Raw genomic sequence first — 18,468 nt, forward strand, 5'->3', positions numbered from 1 at the left:
CTCCTCTCGCGTCAGAGAATTATGAGGTGGGGGTAGTGTTCTTCGTGAAAGGCGATAGTGTTGTAGGATGTGAGTGTAGGTTAATGGTATGGGCTCTGGTTGGAACTGCTCGGCGCGGTCATCTCGCGGCTCCCGGTGTGCATGTGCTCGGGCGTAGGCGTGTGCCTGCTGATTGCCGCATAAGGACTCATGCCCCGGAGTCCACACGATTTGTATGTATGGTGGCAGCTGGTGCGCTCCATTCAGAATGCGATGTGCAGCCCTGGAAATTTTGGCCCTGGAGTAATTTCTGCATGCCGTCTGAGAGTCCGTCAGAACTATGACGCAATCCCACTGCGGTCTCGTCGTGATGGCTAACGCTATCGCTAGTTCCTCTGCCTCCGCAGCGCTCACTCTGGAAACCGACGATGCATTTATTTCGGTCCCGTGATTGTCGACTACGCTGGTGACGAATGCGGTGCTTCTTGCAGTGCTGGCCGCGTCTATGTACAAGACATTGGGGTGGTTTCCATACTTTCTCGCGAGCGCCTGCTCGCGAGGCTTGTCTCCGTCCGATGTGGAAGTTTGGGTGCATGTTCCTGGGAGTCGGTGAGACGTGCATAGTTTCTTGTATTCGTGTTGGGATTTTGGTCAGTGCGCTGGTCTTCCGTACGGAATATCCAAGACGCAGCGTCCCGCTATTGTGCGTAGTAGTCTTTCCTTCTGGCTTACCAGGTGGGCCTCTATGATTTCCCGTGCGTTGTTGTACACCCCTGTCTCCTCGAGGCGAAAAGTAGCCGTTCCGGGTGGGAGTCCAAGCGCTTGCTTATACGCCTTGCGTATCAGGCGGTCGAGTACCTCCACTTCCGCGTTCCTTAAATTTAAATATGGTGCCGAGTACGCAATGCGGCTCACAATCAGAGCCTGCACTAATCGGATGAGGTCCTGTTCCTTGAGTCCCCTCTTCCTGCTAGTAGTTCGTTGAATCATGCGCAAGATCTGCGTGGTCGTGTGTTGTAGCTTCTGTATGGCGTATCCTCCGCCCCCGTCCTTTTGTAAGTGTAAGCCGAGGATCCGAAGTCTGTCTACCTTGGTAATCTCTCTAGGACCTATTCGCAGGTGGATGGTTGGTGCCGGGGCTGTTGATCGTCCTCGTGAGCGCTTCTCGATTATGAGGAGCTCCAACTTCTCCAGCGCGCATTGCAATCTGCATGTCTCCGCATAGCTTGCTACGACGTCTACTGCCTCCTGTAATGCCTCTTGTTCTCCTATGGACCCTCCGACCGTCCATATCGTGATGTCGTCTGCATACAAGGCAGACGACATCGTGGGAGGAAGGTGCTGTGCACCAAGTTGTGAGTGCTGTGACGTATGTTGTGAAAGTGCGCGAACTCCGGTTTACGCACGCCGACCACTTGCGGTCACGTCATGCTGACCCGACAGCAAGCCCACTGAAGACACATTGGTCTAGAAGACGTCTTGACAAGATAAGCAAGATAAGCGCCTTGCTTATCTTGACAAGATAAGTAAGACGTCTTGAGAACCATTCTAAATATTTACAAGACGTCTTGAAGACGTTATGGCAGGATATTACAAACTTCAGGACATCTTACCAAGATTTTGTTGGACGTCTTAAAACGTCTTGTAGCCGTCTCTAAGACCTTCTAATGCGCCACCAAATATGGGATATCAGACGCTTTACAAGACGTCTTGTAGACGTCCTAAACACGACTAGAAGACGTTTTGCAAGACATCTTGAGAACGTTTTCAAAACGGCTACAAAACGTTCTGCTGGACGTTTTGATGATATCTTCTTCTTTCTGGGGTTTTACGTGCCGAAACCAGTTCTGATTATGAGGCACGCCGTAGTGGAGGGCTCCGGATGAATTTTGACCCCCTGGGGTTCTTTAACGTGCACTACAACGCAAGCACACGGGCGTTTTTGCATTTCGCCTCCATCGAAATGCAGCCGCCGCGGCCGGGATTCTATTCCGCGACCTCGTGCTCAGCAGCGCAACGCCTTAGCTGACTGAGCCACCGCGGCGGGTTTTTGAGGATGTCTTGACCACGTTTTTGAATGCTTTAAACATCTACTGGTAAACTAAAGCATGGCCTTTTCCAGTCGCTCGTATTGAGCTAATTAAGCCCTAAATTTTGTTTTACAGTATTTATAGTATTTACAAAAGATATGACAGTGAAAATATACTTAGTCTAAAGTGCAGAGGACGTGAAATCTGAACACGACGTAGGTTATTTCAACGAACGCCAGGCAGAGTAGTAAGGCGGGTTCGGAGCTCGGGTGACTAAAGGGGCCAGGTGATCGTGAGCAGGTGCAGGCGGTGTGATTAGAGACGGTGTGGCTGGCATTGCAGCAACCTGGGCGTAAGAAGCCGGTTGTGGGCAAGGAGAAGCGTTGGCATGGTGGGCGTACTGCAGGGAGGCCAATTCCTCCTTAATAATGCCGCGCAGGTCAGTAGAAGTGGGTTGGACGTGAGCGCTGCTGCAAGGGGGTGAGCCATGCGCTTGCAATTCCTCACGAATTATCGCTCGAATGATAGGCCAGAGCTGAATACTGTTTGCCAGGGGGTTGTCGGAAAAGTCCGGTTGCAAGCGGATTGATTGCAGGGCGTCGAGGCGCTGAGAGACGGAGACGGCGTCCGACACCGTCGAAGAGTTTTGAGCGACGAGTCCGTTGACGGCAGTAGATCCGATACCCTTAAGTAGGTGTCGCACGTGGTCAGTTTCTGGCATGGCACTGTCGACACGGCAGCAAAACGCGAGGATGTCCTCAATGTACGAGGTATACGACTCGCCATAATGCTGGACGTGCTCAGACAGCCTCTTTTTCGCAACTTCCATACGAACCGTGGGTGTGCCAAAAATCCGCCGTAGCTGCTCCTTGAAAGACGACCAATCACGGAAGTCTCTCTCGTGATTCAGGAACCATGTCTTGGCTACTTGAGAGACGTAAAATGGTACGTTTTTTAACCTCGATGTCTCGTTCCAGTTGTCGTACTCACGGTGTAAAAAGGAAGGTGATCCGACGGCGGCGCGAGGCGCGGCCACTTAGTGTGACTCTACGCACGCTGCTGCCGCAAGGTGCAGCACATGTTCTGGGGGCCACTTTTTCGCTCGTTTTGCTGGCGCTTTTATGGGCACGTGCGGCAGAAGTGCCTTATTTCGATGAATATATGTCGTTCGCTTGCTTAAAACGACTCTACTTGGTTGGAGGAACGCCCCTTTATATTTCTGCCGACATTCCGATTGACTCTGACGCGGCGAGCAGTGGTAAGCGCAGCGCGCCGTCTGCTCGAGCAGACGACGCGTCTCTCTCGTGTTCGAAATGACGGTATTTTGACTGTAAGTGGCATGAAACCTACTACCTGCTCAGGATTTGGCGTCTAAATAACGAAAAATTGCATATCTTTGGGTATGGGTGTTTAAATGCTGACGGAGGTCGTAAATTACCCACTGTTGCGCCGCTTCTCGAAGGCCTCCTGAACACGTGCTGCCCCTAGCGGCGGCGCTCACTTCCGGTCACACGAAGTGGCCGCTCTCTCGCCCCAGAGCGGGCGCGCCGTCGGAACACGTATCTTCTTACACCGTGGTGGTACTCGCTGACACGATCGTAGTTGTCGAGCCAGTCTTCAACGCCCTCACCAGGCAAGCCAGAGAAGATTTCAGGATCGCGATACCGGTTGTTGGTGGGGCTGGGAGTGGGGGTGGCTGGCACTTGAACCGAGCTGGTGGACGCTGCGGTCTGGTCTTACGACATGGTGGCCTCTTGGCGTAAGTGGCGTCCCGAACGTAGATCTCTGCAGGAGTGGGCACGGCGGACCAACCCTCGGCATGTTGCCTTACGAGCACCTTTTTTGGTTCGCGCAGGCCTTCCTTTTTCAAGTTGGAATTGCCGCACATTTGGATCTACCCGCCTACAACAGCAGTGTTGACACGTGCAGCTATGATCAGGAAGCGTCGGAGATGTGTTACCACTATCTCCATTGGGCGTGTGACGGCACCGCTGGAGCGCCATCTCCTGGGCTGTTCACGTCTGACCCACTTGCTATAAAAGCCGCATCGCAGAATCTTCGCTTCAGTGGGCACGGCGGACCAACCCTCGGCATGTTGCCTTAGAGCACCTTTTTTGGTTCGCGCAGGCCTTACTTTTTCAAGTTGGAATTGCCGCGCATTTGGATCTACCCGCCTACAACAGCAGTGTTGACACGTGCAGCTATGATCAGGAAGCGTCGGAGATGTGTTACCACTATCTCCATTGGGCGTGTGACGGCACCGCTGGAGCGCCATCTCCTGGGCTGTTCACGTCTGACCCACTTGCTATAAAAGCCGCATCGCAGAATCTTCGCTTCAGTGGGCACGGCGGACCAACCCTCGGCATGTTGCCTTACGAGCACCTTTTTTGGTTCGCGCAGGCCTTCCTTTTTCAAGTTGGAATTGCCGCGCATTTGGATCTACCCGCCTACAACAGCAGTGTTGACACGTGCAGCTATGATCAGGAAGCGTCGGAGATGTGTTACCACTATCTCCATTGGGCGTGTGACGGCACCGCTGGAGCGCCATCTCCTGGGCTGTTCACGTCTGACCCACTTGCTATAAAAGCCGCATCGCAGAATCTTCGCTTCAGTGGGCACGGCGGACCAACCCTCGGCATGTTGCCTTACGAGCACCTTTTTTGGTTCGCGCAGGCCTTCCTTTTTCAAGTTGGAATGGCCGCGCATTTGGATCTACCCGCCTACAACAGCAGTGTTGACACGTGCAGCTATGATCAGGAAGCGTCGGAGATGTGTTACCACTATCTCCATTGGGCGTGTGACGGCACCGCTGGAGCGCCATCTCCTGGGCTGTTCACGTCTGATCCACTTGCTATAAAAGCCGCATCGCAGAATCTTCGCTTCAGTGGGCACGGTGGACCAACCCTCGGTATGTTGCCTTACGAGCACCTTTTTTGGTTCGCGCAGGTTGGTGAAACTTATTGTACTATTAGGAGTGATTTCCGTGGCCTTGTGGTCTTGCCGTGCCCCATGAACTGCATTGACATTGCTCGTGAAGTGTTTTGCGTGTGCATGCTACTTTTATGCGGGGATGTGGAATTAAATCCCGGCCCTACCACTCAGGAGATGCTAAACCAGTTGCTGGAAGGCCAGAACACACTAGTTGCTGAAGTTGCAGCACTGAAAACCCAGCAGAATAGTTTGCAGGACTTATTTACTGAATTTAACCGCCGTTTCACTGAGCTGGAAAGGAGAACTTCTCGCATAGACGAAATTGAAAAATCTGTTAGTTTCCTTCGTGAGAAGGTCGTTGACCTTGAGGACAGAAGCAGACGTTCTAACCTTATTGTCTTCGGTGTACCTGAAAATTCAAAAGAGACTGAACAGGATATGAAACAGAAAGTTGTTACTGAGGTTTTTTGCGAAAAGCTAAACGCGTCCTGCAGATCAGTAGGAAGAATTCACCGCCTTGGAAAGATGGGTAAACTGAGACCTGTGATAGTATATTTTCAGGATTATAATGAAAAAGAAGTATTGAAAAACGCATATAAGCTAAAAGGAACAAAGTTATCCATCCAGAATGACTATTCGCCTAATACATCGCAGAAAAGAAAGCTTTTGTGGAATAGCGCCAAAAGCGAAAAGGAACAAGGCAAGAGAGTAACACTTACACATGATAAACTGCGGATCGATGGTGATCTGTATTATTGGGACGAAAGCAAGAACTGCCGTGTTAAAATGCCGAGCCGCGAGAAGCGTTCCTATGAAAAGTGACAAGAGCAGACTCAAGAATCTGACTTTCGGCTCCTAAACATAAATGCACGCAGCGTTGTAAACAAAGCTACTGAACTTGAATTCATCCTTCTAAGTTATGTTCCCCACGTCATTGTAATCGCAGAAACGTGGTTGCACAGTGATATTGATGATGAAAATGTTTTTCCTACCTCGTATCAATTTTTTCGAAAAGACAGACGTTCCCGGGGAGGGGGAGTTGCAGTACTTGTGAAAAAAAATATACCGGCTTTACTGACGCACCAAATTGATAACCACGATCATGTCAGCAACGCTCTTTATTTCTGATTGCAGTTTATCGTGCGCCCGATTCTCTCTCTGAATTTTGGCATCGGCTGTATGATCACGTGGCGAGCTTTCAGAATGACAGAATCATTATAGCTGGGGATTTTAACCATCCAAATGTCGATTGGAATCGGCCATTCTCGAATAGTGACAAATGTGAACATGTTGATTACGTGTCTGACATTATGCTCAGTGCTAACATTCGCCAGATTGTTAGTCAACCAACTCGCATTCAAAATAATTCTGCTTCAATACTCGATCTTATCTTTATCAGCCGTTCGATTGAAAATTACAGTGTAAATGTAGAGGAAGGCATCTCTGATCACCGTATTGACACGTATACATGTTTATCTTTCACCGGTGGCCGCTTTCCACCGGCTAACAAATGTTAAACGTTATCGCTCGGCGCAGGACGCGCCTGTATCGGAAGTTTCTAGAACGTTATCGATGCTTCTTTCCATTGCCTGTTTTCACCGACGCGTCTGTTATCCGATTGCATGACTGACGCGAATTGTCTAGAACTTTCTGGAAGACACGCGGGCATCAGGGATTAATCTAGAACCTTCGATGACTCAGGTATAAAAGCCGACGCGTTTCGCCGCTGATCAGATTTCGACGACCGCCGACTGTGTTCGCCGCTTTCGTTGTGCTTCGAGTGTAGCTTGCTTTTGGTGGGCACAGGTTCGCCCAATAAACAACCAGTTTCGTTGTACACAGTTTTACTACTGTTTACTTCAGCGTCACTACTACGTGACAGTATGGTGTCTCTTACGTGCTCCCTCGAGGTACAAAAAGCAATTGTCACTCCAGTTCTGATTAAAGACTTCTCTCATGCTAAGGACGAAAGTATTCTGGACTATCTGCTTCATAACCTCGACAACTTTCACGTACACGACATCGAATCACTGTGGAATACATTTAAGGGCCTGTGTGCGTACTGTCTTGATAATTTCGTGCCGAACAAAATTAAAAAAACACGCAAAAACAATCCTTGGATAACAAGGGATATATTGCACCTCAAACGAAGAATTAAAAGACTAAAACGAGCAAAATCAAATAATAACACAGTGCAAATGGCACTGACAAGGTTGAAAGAGGCAATCTATAACGCTAAGCACCATTACTTCAACTACACGTTTCCTAATTTCATTAGAAATTCTCCTGAGAAGTTTTGGCGGTACCTTTCCACAAAAAAGAAGTCAGTTGATCGCATTGTGTGCGATGGTGTGACTATCGATGACAAACGTAGTATAGCTGAGAAGTTCAATGACTACTTTCACAGTGTTTTTTCTAGCCAAACTGAACCGTTACAGCGGAGCCTTAAAAACGGCTACGAAATATCTACCCTTATATCAGAACCCGGTGTTGTTTCTATGTTACTTAATTTAAAGACAAAATCTTCACCTGGACCTCACAATATACCGAACCCCTTTCTTCGCCGGTATGCCGAGATACTTGCTAAATTTCTTGTCGTTATTTTTCGTGCATCCCTGTCCACAGCTAACATTCCTACTGATTGGAAAACTGCTAGAATCGTTCCTGTCTTCAAAAAAGGAGACACCATGCTATTAACAAACTATCGACCAATCTCATTGACGTCATCATGTTGTAAAATTCTGGAGCATGTCATCGTGAAGTACATAAACAAGTTTTTAGATGATAACAACATAATAACCCCGTTTCAACATGGTTTTAGAAAGGGGCTCTCCACAGTCACCCGGTTGACAACAGTTGTTCATAGTTTCGCCTCGGTTCTGGATAAGTCGGGTCAGGTTGACGTTATATTTTTAGATTTTAAGAAGGCATTTGATCTTGTATGTCATGCAAAACTAATCTTAAAGCTTCAGTCTCTAGGCTTACCCGAATTCATAGTTTCTTGGATTGAAGCGTATTTAAGCGACAGAATGCAGTTTGTAAGTATTGATGGCCATTACTCACAGCAACTACCAGTGAGATCAGGTGTACCACAAGGAAGTGTCCTTGGGCCCTTGTTGTTCTCAATATACATAAATGATATTGTTGATGTAATTAGTGAGCCAGTTTGTATCCGACTTTTTGCTGATGATTGTGTGTTATTTAATGAAGTGAAATGTTCTGAGGATCAAGCATTGCTTAATTATAATTTACACAAAATTCATAAGTGGTGTGAACAATGGGAGATGGTTCTTAATGTCCACAAAACTGTTTTAATGAAAATAAGTAGAAAATTCCATTGTTGCTCTTTTCCGTACTCGCTTGCATCACAGCCACTTGTTGAGGTCACAAACTTCAAATACCTAGGTGTAACCATAACAAACACATTGAAATGGAATTCACACATATCAAACGTTTGCGCGTCCTCATTTCGCAAACTCTGTTTCCTCAAACATAAATTAAAACAAGCACCGGTCCAGGCAAAACAGTTAGTAGATTCGTCGCTTATTCGACCGAAGCTTGAATATGCAGCTACTGTTTGGGATCCGCACACGAAGCTTAACATCGATGCACTCGAGAGGATCCAGCGGAAAGCTATCCGGTTCATTTATTCAAAGTATCGACAGACAGACTCCCCGACCACCTTAATGCGTCAACATGGCATTCAAACATTGCAGCTTCGGCGCAAAATTCAGAGAGTAAAGTTTCTTTTTCAGCTGAAGCACAGGAAACTAGCTTTAAATCCAGATGATTACATATCGCCCCTCCTCACCCGAGAAACAAGGCATCGCCACGCTGAGTCCCTTTCAGTGCCAGAACTAATGCGTTCAAATTTTCTTTTTTTCCACGCACGGTAAATGAGTGGAACGTTCTTCCATCGGCGTGGTTACACAGCACCGAGATAATCGAGCAAATGGTTACATAGGACGTAGTTTTTTTTCTTTCTTCTTCTTTTTTCTCTTTCTGCTTTGTTGGTATCTTGTTTCCTTATGCGCTCATTTGTTATTGGGATGGTGTTGCCTTGTTTTTGGTACAGTATTTGGTACCTTTTCGCTACCCTGATTTTATAACCTAACCTAACAATTGGGTCCTTTATTGTAGAGCTTATAGGTGTGTAAAGGCATCCTTGTTTAATTTCGGTTTGTTACCAATCTTTCTCCCTTATTTGGTTTTTGTTGTTGTTCTAGTACTTGGTGCAATTCTATTGATCCATCTGTATTGTATGTACGCGGATACTTGTATTACTTTAATATACCCACTCCTGCTAGGGCCTCTTGATAGCCTGCAGTATTCTCTAAATAAAATAAATAAAAAAAGATCTTGAAGATTTTGAGGTCGAAGGGATATATATACCACGGTCGAGACGAGGCTTTATTCCAAGAAGGAAAAATGGCGCCGACGCAAAAACTAACACGAGCCGGTGATTGATGATGGCTTTGTACAGATGAAGATGAAGTCCGCATAAAAGATTATATATATATATATATTATAAGGGGGTTTATTTACATGTCGGGGTCGGCGTGCTTGCGTCCTGAGCGGTAAATGAAGCGAATACCGAATTCTTGTAAACGGAGCGCCCAGCGTCCAAGTCGACCTAACGGATCCTTCAATGAAACCAGCCAACAGATCGAATGGTGATCGGAGACGACATCAAACGAATGACCGTAGAAGTAAGGGCGAAATTTCTACAACGCCCAAACAATTGCCAAACATTCCTTCTCTGTAACCGCGTACTTGCACTCTGCCTTGCTAAGGGCACGACTCGCATAGGCAACTACGTACTCAGAGAAGCCTGGCTTGCGTTTGGCAAGGACAGCGCCAAGGCCGATCCCACTAGCATCCGTGTGTACCTCGGTCGGAGCGGTAGGGTCGAAGTGAGGTCAAGTGCTGACGTAATGTTGCGAAAGCCTCATCACACGCCGGCGACCAACAAGCTATCGCGGGTCAGCAGCTTCGTCAGTGGTGCTATTATAGAAGCGAAGTTCTTCACAACGCAGCGAAAGTATAAACACAGACCAAGGAAGCTGCGAAGCGCTTTCACAGTGGTAGGCTTGGGGAATTCAGCAACAGTACTAAGATTCTGCGGATCGGGAAGAACGCCGGTCCTTCGAGACTACGTGGCCCAGGATGGTGAGTTTGCGAGCTCCGAATCGGCACTTCTTTATGCTAAGCTGAAGGCCTTCGCGCGTCAAACAGCTCAGTACCTCGTAAAGACGACGGAGGTGACTGTCGAAGTCAGGGTAGAAAACGACGACGTCATCCAGGTAGCACAGGCAGGTCTTCAGTTTCATCAGATGTGGTCATAGCGCTAGAAGACCCACGCAAGACACTGTCCATCATCCTTTCGAATGTGGCAGGCGCATGGCATAGGCCGAAGGGCATAACATTGAATTCGTACAGCCCATCGGGAGCACGGTGCAAGAATAAGCAAGAGAGGTGCTGACACTCTCCCGACAACGCGCGCGAGATCGCCGCCCACTCGCGTCCAGATTATGTTCGCCTTGGTTACAGCTCCGTTGGCGCCGTCGTAGAGGGCGCTGCGGAATGCGGTCCCATAGGGTGCCTCGATGCCAGCACCGCCGTTCAGGGTGGTGCCATCCTTTGACTGCCCCCGCGCCGCCGCTTTCTCGCTGCGACGCCATATTGAATCACAGCGAGCGGTTGCGATTGCTTGGTGCCGGTGCTTAGTTCGAGACACAATGCGCGCGGATGCTTCGCTGACGCTTCTACTTGCTGGACAGTGTTCAGCCGCATGAATGACAAGCTTGTCAAGTGCATCGAGTCGACATGACGGGCTGTTGTGGTCCCAAGTGCACCGGATCGACGCGTAAAGGGCTTCGTTGTTTACGCTTCCGCCGGGACCCAGAGCGAAGGAAGAGATGGGAAGCCCAAGTAAAGCGGTATCACTGGAAGGCAACGGATAGCTCCTATATTTGCGAGGTAAGTGTCAAGAAAGTTTAGACTATCGCACTGTGTTTTTCATTTAAATAAGAAAGTATTCTCTGATCCTCGCTCACGTACCTACGTTCGCTCACGAACTAAGTAAGCACAGCACCGATGCTGTCTGAGTAGCGTATGGTTTGCGAGCGCGCGTCGCATAGGCTTTTTTCGTTTTGATGGGCGCAGTCTGTACCCTTATTTTAAGGACTGACGAAGATGCTTAGCCGCGAAATAGTCTTACATTAGCTACGAATCATCATGTAAACCACCTATATTACTTTATCACGGGAAGCACACATCGTGTGTCTCTTGTTTCTTTTTTTTTCTTCAGTTTCTTTTTTCGCTACTGGTTATTTGGGACTAAAGAACGCAGTGCTTCTTCTGAGGAGAGCGGCTGTTGTGTACGTGGCAAGCGAAGCATTGTGATTTTCTCTATTCTCAGCAGATATCTTGCGGATCTCAGGTTGTTACGTTATATAGCTGATTTTTTAGACGAATATATTTGTAGCGTTGTGCTCGTAAGCCGATGGTCATTCGTGCTCATTCCCGATCGTAGTGGGTACTGTGACGGTCTTTAAATGCCTGTGCATGGTATGCGCAGGTGTAGTAGAGTTAAGGGGCATCATGGGACCAAAATGTTTCGGCGCTTTCTGGCATGGTGTCTGTTGTAGCCTGTGCATTTCTTCGAAACGTGTGAAGCGAGGTAATACAGCATTACTTCTGCGAAAATTTATTTTTAAGCACTGTAATGGGTTCTGTGTATTTACAAGGCAACTTTTCATATCAATAATCACTTTTGTTGTTTTACTTGTACTTAGAAACACTTTGAAGAGGACCAGTACGAGGGAAATCGACAGGATGGGCGCCGTCTGTTAAAGTCAACAGCCCTACATCCTTGTTCTGTGGTTCTTCAAAGCAAAATTACGGTACTACCGGGAGTAGGCAACTCTGTGCGCCTCGGAAACGGCGTCAATGCGGTCTTTATATTTGGCGGTGTTTTTCCCCGTCAAATTTGGAAGGCAGTCTGGCAACATTGACCCCAAAGACTGGCAACAGACTTCTACAACACCAGTCAGAACTTTTCCGCTTCACTGAGCGTGTGTGTTTATCCTATTCTGCGCGTCGCGCAGAAATGCTATAGTGACTGCCAGGTTACTTCGTAAACGCGGAATCTCGAAATGCATTTATACGCGAAATTCCCAGTGGTAGATTCACAGCGTGCAAATTTCCCGCGAGAAAATAAGTGATATGCTTCGGCACCAAAGTCAACCAGAGAAATACTGATACCGCGTCGTTAATTTGAAACGTTTTACTCATCACTTTGCGATTATCGGGTTTCATATGCCCCCATCGCGACAGAGAAAACACGTTTTGCGACTGTAGAGCACGGCAGCGCAACAAATGCAGCAGGCGCGTCTCCATCGCGGCTGTGTTTCAAGTTGAGCAGCCGTGCAAGCAGCCTAGCTAGGGGCGAATGGACCTAGGGGGGTTTCCGGTGTGGTACCTTGGCAAAGGCTATCCTTAGGGAGCAAAAGTGCCCAGATCCGAGGCGCCGTCGTGGTTCACGTTCTCCCGAGTGGCGGCGCCACAGTCGAGGGCCCAGCTGCCCTGGAAAATCAATTACGCAGCGCTGGCATCGAGGCACCCTACACGGGTCCGGAGCAGCAGCGGCGCGGCGCGGCAGTTCACAGAAAAAGGCCCTCGCCGGAGCCGGCGCTTTGGACACTCTCCCATATTCTAGGTCACTCTAGTCGAAGGTGGGGGAGCTACGAGGGAGTTGAGAGGGAGAGTGAGGGGAGCCACCGAAGCGACGGGGTCACCTCTGCTGAAGCCAAATCCGCTTCCCTGACGCCCTCCTCCCTCACCTTCGACGTGTCCGCGCGCGCCCGGCGCCGCCGTGCTGGCGCCGGCCGCTCCCTACAGCATCGTTTTCTGCGAGCGTTGGCCGACGTGGGCAGTCTCGTGGCCCCTACTCGCCATCTGCTTGCGCGCCGTAATATATAACGACTCCGTTCGTACGTCGTGCTGTGGTGCACGAATACTTCAGAAATAAGTCCTTCCTTTAATTCGAACAAACTTTCGGGCTCCTTCGAGTTAGAATTATCGAGATACGACTGTATATGTGTCACGTTGAAAATTTCATTCGTACGACTTTAAAATGAAATAACAGTTACCTGGGTTCTTGGAGTTCAGGAGTTTCGTGGTGGCCCTTTGGGCGGCGGCGTTTTCGTCGGCCCCTTTTGGCACCTGTAGAGGGTACATGATCGGTGTCTTCACCCTCACGCGCCTTCCCTCTCGCACGTAGGTATGTGCCTGCATAGTAAGTTACAAAAAAACTCTTTATTGTTATGCTGATAAACTCGGAGTATCTATGTTTATAATGTAACAGCAGTGCCTATTACAACTGTATATTGGAATATTTCTTTTTTTAACAGAATTTTGTTACTGCACAGACTTGCAAAAAGAAAACGCCAGTGCGACCTCAAAATTTATTTGTTGCATGACTGAAGCCAAAAAATGTTAGGTATCCTAAAAAAAGATGCTGTAAATAGCTACACTGTCGGATTATGTTACAAAAAACAAGGCAACAGTGCACTACATACAGAGTGTTTCATTTAACTTTAGCCAAACTTTAAAAATATGCAAGTGCCACGTACCAGGACAGAACCAAGGTAATGTTGGAGATACTCAGATTATTTTTTGCATTCCGGCTAGTTAGATAATTAGTTCTATTTAATTAATTAACTTCTCAATTACTATAGTTAGATGAAAAGTGTCAATGAGAAGATTGTAAAGCAACATGAGAAACCCCTGATACCGCTTTCTGTTTCTCAATATGAGCTACATAAAGTGTTTTTCCAAGTGTGAAAGATGCCTGCCAATACACGCAAACTGCCTCGAGCGGCCAGTCGTTCGGCAGTTTTGCGTGTATTCGCGGGAATCTTTCACGCTCGGAAAGTGTCACACGAGTGATCTCGCACAAGAGCGTTGACGGAAGAATGCTGTGGCTACGCGAAGATCGTAGCACGTCTCATCACTCTGCGCCAAACGGGAATGTCATCGTCATCCTAACGATCAATGGTCAACGAAACGTCACAGAGGTAATTTTAGACAGCTTTGGCAAACCTGAATACGCACACAATAAAAGAAACGTACGCAGACGTAAACATGCCTCTTAAACAATATTAGAGATTCCAGTTAAAATCAAGGCGCTTTCATTGCAAAACTTCATCGCCGCCTAAAACTTCCACCTAAAGCTCCCGCCTGAAAACCGTAAATAATTAAACACGACAGGTGTCAAAGTGGCAGTGACTACTTACGTGAGCAAAGATGTGGAAGGCAGTCTGGCGCTCCGCAGTTCATGAACGAATACGCGTCAGGAACTTAACGGCTGGTCCTGACAAAAATAACGGTGAATGTAACGGCGGGTTCAAAAATGTCACAGTTTCGCCCTAAGGGCGAAGCAATGAATGCGATAGCAACACAGCAATGTCTTGGTAGCAATATGAATTGTAGTAAACATGAGCTGATTAAGTAAGCAGGTGTGCTGCGGCGTAAGTAGACCGACATGAAGAGAGACTCGATGACCACGAGAAGGCCCGTGTGAAACGGTGGTGTTGATGAGAAGCGCTTCCCGTGGGCAGCGCGTGCGAAGGGACACACCTGTAGTGCTGCACATCCGGGCAGCATTGCATGTGTAGCGTGCGTTGGAAAATGTGACCCGACTATTACTAACTGAATGAACAAGCGTGGTGTGAGCGCACACAAACAAACACGAATAGATCACACTGAATGACTGCAGACAACGACCGTCAAAACTCTGGCAGCAAGCGGATACGCCGCAGCGGCGAAGGTACGTGCGGTCTATCGCTTCAACGGAAACTGAGCGGCGAATTCACGGCGCATAAAGGTCAGAGCCGTGTGGAGATAAGAGACGGTGCGAGCGAACGACGAGCGCGGTTGTTGGCAGAGTGGAAGTGCGCCCCCCCTCCCCCTCCCCCCCGCTCCCTCCGGCGCTGGCTTCCCGCTTCCTTGCTTGCGCGTGGGAGATTGAGTGCGTTCGCTCTCCGTGATAGCGCGCGTCCCCGCACGCTTCCGCTCGGGCATACGGCACGCGGCGAAGATTTTCTCTATAGGGAACCTCACGGCGACGGCGACGGCGACGACGACGGCGACGACGACGGCGACGCCGACGGCAGAAATCCGGTTGAAGTGTCCATATAATTGCTATCGCAATAAAAGTTACGCAATCTGGAGGGAAGCTGCGCGGAGAGCGCAGTCGTAGAATAAAGACCGCAGTCCGCTCGGCTGCTCAGACTGCGTCGGCGCAAGCGATGACGCCGATGAGCCAGGCCCCGGAAACTCTCGAGTTCACCAAATGGCCACAGAGGGCGAAAAATCAACCGCGGCGCGTTCCAGCATAAGCGCGCAAGTGGAGCTACTGTAATTTGGTCGCATACTTTAGTTTGTGTTTTTTCTGCTAGGGGCGCTCAACGGGGCTCAGTATTTGATCTATTAATGTACATATAATAACCAAAAAACACAGTTATGGTGTCATTTGTTTACAAAATAAGTAGTGTATTGTTTTTATTTGACTTCTGTTATTAAATTCCTTGCTTTGTTACTTGAATAAAGGTTTTGAGGCCTCACTCACGTGTGATCAGCAGCAGCCCACTGGTATCGATTGCAGTCCGTGCCGTTTATCGATTCAAATTGTACGGCGGTAGTATTTGCGAGCGGGGTGGTCGTTTATGTTGAGCAGCATCACGCAGGTTCGTTTTAATTAGTTATCAGTAATATCTCAGCCAGTTTATGCGTATAAAATTCGATAGCTGCCACCAAGCGAAGATGTTTAAAGACGGTAAACTTTATCAGCTGGCGGCGTTTCACTAGCATAACGGCTGCATGCACGGCTTCCGCCGTTTGTGATCTGCCGCGTCTGGCCGCGTAATGACGTGTTGCTCGAAAAAGAAAGTGCTGGCCAGCACGAAAATTCATCGCTGGAACCGAGCACAGTCTGCTTGAAGACTACCCACGAAAGCGGATTAACCTTGCAGCCCCTGGGCTTGTGCGCCGGTGAGTAAAAAAGCAGTGCTTCGCATTTTCAACTTTGAATTTCTTTGCGTGTGAGGCGGATAAAGCAGATTCCTGTCGTCATTTCTTAAAAGTAGAAAATAGTAATAATTATAAAGTTATTGCCCTTCCAAAGCAATTCAAACGAGGTTTTTGCTATTTTGCCAAGTTGCTAAAATTGCTAACATGAGTACGGCATAGATAATAAAGTTTTGGCTGTTTCTGCATAAATGATACACCGCGATAAGTTCACTGCACATTAGTGACAAGTGTACTTCCGGTGATACAGTTAGATTAACTGCATTTGAGACATAATAAAATGACTGTGTTTATTACTAGTATCTGGCAGAAACAATTGTCATCTAATCGAGGCTTGACTAAGCACAGCCCACACAAGGACACCACTGAAAGAAATGCACACTCAAAACAGTGTTGGTGTGTGTGTGTTTTTCTGTCATGGAGCGTTTCGTGCATTGTTCTCTGACATACATGAATCACAAACTCAGGCACACTTCCACCATAGTAATTGAGGCTCTTTTTTCTTTCGATTCCAGCCTCCAAGACGCTGCTCATATTTGGACTCATCCCTTTGGACTCTATTGTCTCTGAACGTACAAGTCAACCGTGAATGTGTCACCACTGGAAGTAACATCAAGGGCCAGCATCATCACAGGGTATGTATTTGAACACTTCAACTAGAACCGTGATTTATTCATTATGGGACAAACTTTTGTTTCACCATTTTTTTCTTGCATGTGTGTCATGGCTTTGTCATTTCTCTTTTCAGGAAGACGGACAAAAGAGAGATTATTGGTCTGCAAGCTGCCCACGCTAAGCCACAAGATGCTCAACTGTCACCATAATGACAACAGGTCCTCTTGAACTACGTGCCTCACTATGAAATGTTTGGAAGTTTACCAGATAGAGAGGTGTGAGCCCTGTTAGGAAAGCAGCAGTCTACAGTTCTGTATCGTACCGAGCGGGAATGAGAAATTTGACATACAAGCTTAGTTGCTTTTAAGGGCGTTTTATGACAATCGGGGAAGTAACATGTTGAGTCCCAACTTGTTTCTTTTCCAGTCATTATAGCCGTGACGACCAGAACAGAAACAATGTAGCAAGCTCCTACTTGCTAATGCACAAACTCTGTCATCTGCTCTGTGCAAATCAATTTGACGGGCATTAGTACCATGAAGTATCACATGCTCCCTCACAACGATACTTTGTTACATGAAAATGCAAAGAATTTTAAAATGATCAAAAGCGCCTAATGCAATTTTAAGGAAATGACACTTCATGTTGACTGAAACTCTGGCAGTCACTCTTCATTTTATTTTTTGTTTAAAGTACCCTCAGGGCCACCTCGCATTAAAGAGGGGAGTGGTTACAAAGTAGTAGAGTAAAACAAACAAGTGCAGTGAGTTCTTGTAACATAATGATTCTCCTGATTATACAATGTTAGCTAATGTTTTGCAAAAAGTTTGTTATCTGTGATGGCTACGATACTTGGTGGTTACATTTCTGAGATGTACGGGGCATGAAAGAAAGACTTCGTGTTACATGAATCAATCCCTACCTTACTGCGATGATCGACGCAATTTGAAATGCACTGAGGCCGCAGTATGAAGTCGTCATGAAGTGTGGTGCGATAAAAAATTTTATGAAATAGCAAAAGATGGCCGACTCTGCGGCGATTAGCTAGTGGAATGAGTGCTAGACTAGTTTACATTGAAGTTATACTTGCGGTACGGTTATAATTAGAAATAATGAAACGAGTAGAGTTACTGTGTGCTAGTTCAAGCGAAGTAATAAGATTAACGCGACTGGCATCCCGTATTGCAGATGCATATTCAAGTTTCGAGCGAATTAGTCTTGTAAAGCTGTAGTTCTAAAGTAGACAGTGCTTTGGAAAAGTTGTGCCATAAGTACCCGAGCATGTTATTAGCATTGCTAATGATGCACTCTATATTAATGGTCCAATTTAAGTTATTTGTAATGTTTACACCGATATAGTTATATGGCATGACAAAATCTAAGGGAACGTTAACATGGCAAGTGCTAGGATTAGAATTAGATCTCGAAATACGCATTATTTTGCATTTGTTTACTACAAGAGGCTCATATACAGTTTGCATGAAATCAATAACTAGGCTAGTACTGCACCATAAGAGATATCTAGAAAAGGCAAGCTCACACAACCGGCCAGCCTATTTCACACTTCACAAACTTGAGAAATCACTTCAAACAGCAGATGACAAACCTGAGCGCCGTGTGCTCCCAAAAAGATTTTGAAATGTACTTGCAGAATAAGTTCAGCTTAACATTCAGCTAATCAACAGTGGACGAGCACGGGAAACCTCACCTGAGCACTAAATGTGCAGCAGAAGAATATCCAGAGCACAAGATATGTGGTGTAAAATTTAGCATAACGCCCCCCCCCCCCCCCCTACACTTCGTGCTACGAGGGCAATGGGAC

The 18,468-nt window shown here is 47.4% G+C and overlaps 1 long non-coding RNA gene across 1 annotated transcript; it reads left to right on the forward strand.

Annotated features, from left to right (window-relative positions):
• The first annotated feature begins 15,542 nt into the window (after window positions 1-15,542).
• Window positions 15,543-17,782, forward strand: LOC125942887 (uncharacterized). The gene is made up of 3 exons (XR_007465399.1): window positions 15,543-15,995; window positions 16,547-16,666; window positions 16,780-17,782. It is a non-coding gene; the product is annotated as an uncharacterized LOC125942887 (long non-coding RNA).
• Window positions 17,783-18,468: the final 686 nt, after the last annotated feature.

Source organism: Dermacentor silvarum, chromosome 2 (genome assembly GCF_013339745.2).
Source record: "Dermacentor silvarum isolate Dsil-2018 chromosome 2, BIME_Dsil_1.4, whole genome shotgun sequence".
NCBI lineage: Eukaryota > Metazoa > Arthropoda > Arachnida > Ixodida > Ixodidae > Dermacentor > Dermacentor silvarum.